Below are 4,419 nucleotides of genomic sequence, written 5' to 3'. Positions count from 1 at the left end.
CATTTTCTTTATCCAGTCTACTGCTAGTAGACATCTGGGTTGATTCCATGTCTTTGCTATTGTGAATAGTGCTGCAGTGAATGCATGTATGCGTGTGTCTTTATGGCAGAATGATTTATATTCCTTTGGGTATATAACCAGTAATGGGATGCTGGGTCCAATGGTATTTCTAAGTTCTTTGAGATATGTCCAAACTGATTTCCACAGTGACAGAACTAATTTACATTCCCATCAGCAGTGTATAAGCATTCCCTTTTCTCTGCAACCTCACCAGTGTCTGGTATTTTTTGACTTTTTAACTAACAGCTATTCTGACTGGTGTGATATGGTATCTCATGTGGTTTTGATTTGCATTTCTCTAATGATTAGTGATGTTGAGCATTTTTCATATGTTTCTTGACCACATTTATGTCTTCTTCTGAGAAGTTTCTGTTCATGTCCTTTGCCCCCAAAATAGATTTTTTTTAAAGGGAATTTTGCACCATGTTTGTGAAACAGAAATTTAAATGGTACTAACATGTTTAACTCATATTTACTGGGAACCCTCTAAGCACCAGGTATTAAGGTGCTAGAGATACAGTAATGAATAATAGACAGACTTACTTCCTGAAGGAGGAGATAATCATGAATCAAATAACCACACAAGTAAATGTCAAACTGTAATAGTGATAAGTACCACAAACAAGAAGGGTATGCTCCCTGAGACTGTATAGTGGGACATTCGACCTAGTTTAAGGTAAAGAAAGGCTTAAGGGTGTGTGTTTTTTTTTTTGGCTGAGCCCAGGGGACTTTATTGATGGTACACAACAAGGTGGGGCTACCTAGGCCCCTCCCTCTTCAAGGGGTCTGCATGGAAACTGTGAGGAGGGGCAATTCAGTGTGGTGAGGGACTCAGTGTGGCAGGGACTCCCCAGCAGTGAGGGCCTCTCTTCCTCTCATGCTCTCACTGGGGCTGGTGGTCCAGGGGTCTTACTCCTTGGAGGCCATGTGGGACATGAGGTCCACCACCCTGTTGCTATAGCCAAATTCATTGTCATATCAGGAAATGAGCTTGACAAAGTGGTCGTTGAGGGCAATGCCAGCCCCAGCATCAAAGGTGGAAGAATGGGTGTCGCTATTGAAGTCAGAGGACACCACCTGGTGCTCAGTGTAGCCCAGGATGCCCTTGAGGGGGCCCTCCAACGCCTGCTTCACCACCTTCTTGATGTCATCCTATTTGGCAGGTTTTTTCAGGCGGCAGGTCAGGTCCCCCACTGACACGTTGACAGTGGGGACATGGAAGGCCATGCCAGTGAGCTTCCCGTTCAGCTCAGGGATGACCTTGCCCACAGCCTTGGCAGTGCCAGTAGAGGCAGGGATGATGTTCTGGAGAGCCCCACAGACATCATGCCACAGTTTCCTGGAAGGGCCATCCACAGTCTTCTGGGTGGCAGTGATGGCGTGGACGGTGGTCATGAGTCCTTCCACGATACCAAAGTTGTCATGGATGACCTTGGCCAGGGGCACTAAGAAATTGGTGGTGCAGGAGACATTGCTGACGATCTTGAGGCTGTTGTCCTACTTTTCATGGTTCACGCCCATCACGAACATGGGGGCATCAGCAGAGGGGGCAGATATGATGACCCTTTTGGCTCCCCCCTGCAAGTGAGCCCCAGCCTTCTCCATGGTGGTGGAGATGCCAGTGGACTCCACCACATACTCAGCGCCAGCATCGCCCCACTTGATTTTGGAGGGATCTTGCTCGTGGAAGATGGTGTTGGGATTACCATTGATGACAAGCTTCCTGTTCTCAGCCTTGACAGTGCCATCGAATTTGCCATGGGTGGAATCATACTGGAACATGTAGACCATGTAGTTGAGGTCAATGAAGGGATCATTGATGGCAACAATATCCACTTTACCAGAGTTAAAAGCAGCCCTGGTGACCAGGCGCCCAATACGAACAAGTCCGCTGACTCCGATCCTCACCTTCCCCATGGTGTCTCAGGGATGTGGCTGGCGATGGGAGACAAGATGTGGCTGTCTGTCAAACAGGAGGAGCAGAGAGCAAGGGTGTTGTTTTGAGTCAGATTTGAAGGATATAGATGGGATTTATTAATAGATAGATAAGCAGGGTATGCCATGGGAGAAGAGTGGCTCAGAAAGTAAAAGAGAACATACAAAGGCCCTCTGTTGTAAGAGAGCCTGATCTGTTCAAGGCACTGGGAGCAGGCCAATGAGGCAGAGCTCAGAGAACGGGGGTGAGCACAGTGAGATAAGGGTACTGAGGAACACTGGGGCCAGCAATACAATACCTAATTTTAAGCTGGCAGATGACTACTTGGAAAATAGACTACATTTCTCAACTTCCTGTGGCTGGGTTTGGCCACATGGGTAAGTTTCAGCCAATGAAGTGTAAAATGAAGTACAGATTGCAACTTCCAGCAAGTGTCTTTAACTTCATCCTTCCTGATGGCAGAAATTCAGATTACATGGTTGGGGCTCAAGCAGCCCTTTTGAACCACAGGGTAATTTTGGGATAGAAACTCTGTGCATCACAGAACCACAAGGTGAAAAGAACCTGGGTCCTAACATTTAGTGTCATGGTGGATTTGGTCTGACTACAAGGCTTTTTAGGGAGAGGAATTAAAATGTCCTTCTCTCTTGTTTATGCCACTATTATTCATGATTTTTTCTGTTACAGAAAATCTAATCCCAAATGATAACCTCGGGGTTTCAGCAGGCTAAAATTAGCCTAGCTAAATCCATTGAGTATACTGTACTGCCATTTTTAAAAAAAATTGTCAGTGATTGTAGAGTGGAGAAGATTACTAGCTTTGTTAGTCAGATTTTGCATCACTATAAAGAAATATCTGAGGGTATTCTGCTTCTGGTGAAGGTGTCCCAAATCTCATGAGCTTTTCACATTTTGAAATACAGTCATGCATTTGTGATAGTTTCCCCAATTCTTAACTCATTCCAGCCTAACTAAAAAGTCCCAAGTCCCAAGTCCCAAGTCTTATCTGGAGATGAAGTTCTTTCAACTATGTGCCTATTAGATAAAAACCAAGTTATGTACTTCCCAGACACAATGGTGGTATAGGCATTGGGTAAACATTCCAAAGGAAGAAACTGGCCAAAAGAATGGATAATAGGCCCCAAGCAAGTCTGAAACCCAGCAGGGCAGGCATTACATTTTAAAGCTTTAACATAATTGTTGACTTCATGTCCCACATCTTGTTGTGAGGGGAAGCTCATGGTCCTGGGCGGCCCCACTGCTGTGGTTTTGCAGGCTGCAGGCCATGCAGCTGCTCTCACAGGTTGGAGTTGAGAGATTGTAGCTTTTCTAGGTAAAGTGTGCAAGCTGCCAGTGAATCTACCATTCTGGGATCTAGACGAGAGTGGCCCCCTTCCTGCACTTCCACTAGGCAGTGCCCTGGTGGAGATACTGTGTAGAGGCTCCAAACCCACATTTCCCCTCAGCATTGCCCTAATAGTGCTTCTCTATGAGGGCTTCACTCCCATGGCAGTCTTCTGCCTGGGCACCCAGGCTTTCCTATATATCTTCTGAAATCTAGGTGGAAGCCATCAAGCCTCCTTCATGTTTGCATTCTGAGCATCTGCAGGCTTAACACCACATGACAGCCACCATTCTTACGGCTTGCACCCTCCAGAGTGGTGGTCGAAGCTGTACCTGGACCTCTTTGAGCTGGAGCTGAAACTGGATTAGCCAGAAGGTGGGGTGTAGTGTCCCAAGACTGCACAGGGCAGTGGGGCCCTGGGTCTGGCCACCATCATTCTCTCCTCCTAGGTATCTGAGCCAGAGAGGGGAGGCTGCCCTGAAAACTTCTGAAACTTTCAAAGCCCTTCTTCTACGTCTTGGATATTAGCACTTAGTCTCCCTTTTAGTCATGCTAATCTCTACAATGTAGCCTGCTTGCATTTCTCTCCTGAAAAGGCTTTTGCTTTCTTTACCACATGGCCAGGAGGCAAATTTTTTTCCTTTCTTTTCTTTTCACTTTCTTTCTTTCGTTCATTCATTCATTCATTCTTTCTTTCTTTCTCTCTCTCTCTTTTTCTCTCTTTTCTTTCTGCTCTGCTTCCCTTTTCATTATAAATTCCAACTTTAAGTCATTTCTTCACTCCTGTATCTAATCATAGGTTATTAGAAACATCCAGGCCATATCTTGGACACTTGGCTGCTTATAAATTTCTTCTGCCAAATACCTTAGGTCATCACTCATAAATTCGAACTTCCACAGATCTCTAGGTCACAAATGCAATGCAATTACATTCTTTGCTAGGGTGTAACATGGGTGGCCTTAACTCCAGTTCCCAATAAGTTCCTCTCTTCCATTTGAGACCTCATCAGCCTCATTTTCACTTCATATTTCTAGCAGCATTTTGGTCACAACCACTTAACAACTTTCTAAGACATTC

General features: G+C 45.4%; 1 pseudogene; it reads right to left on the bottom strand.

The window, feature by feature from the left end:
• Positions 1-739: 739 nt before the first annotated feature.
• LOC100896656 (glyceraldehyde-3-phosphate dehydrogenase pseudogene) lies at positions 740-2,048 on the bottom strand (annotated as a pseudogene).
• Between the last annotated feature and the right edge of the window lie 2,371 nt (positions 2,049-4,419).

Source organism: Callithrix jacchus, chromosome 3 (genome assembly GCF_049354715.1).
Source record: "Callithrix jacchus isolate 240 chromosome 3, calJac240_pri, whole genome shotgun sequence".
In the NCBI taxonomy this organism is placed as follows: domain Eukaryota; kingdom Metazoa; phylum Chordata; class Mammalia; order Primates; family Cebidae; genus Callithrix; species Callithrix jacchus.
The sequence above is the reverse complement of the archived record's forward strand: the minus strand, read 5'-3'. Positions and strand labels throughout refer to the sequence as shown.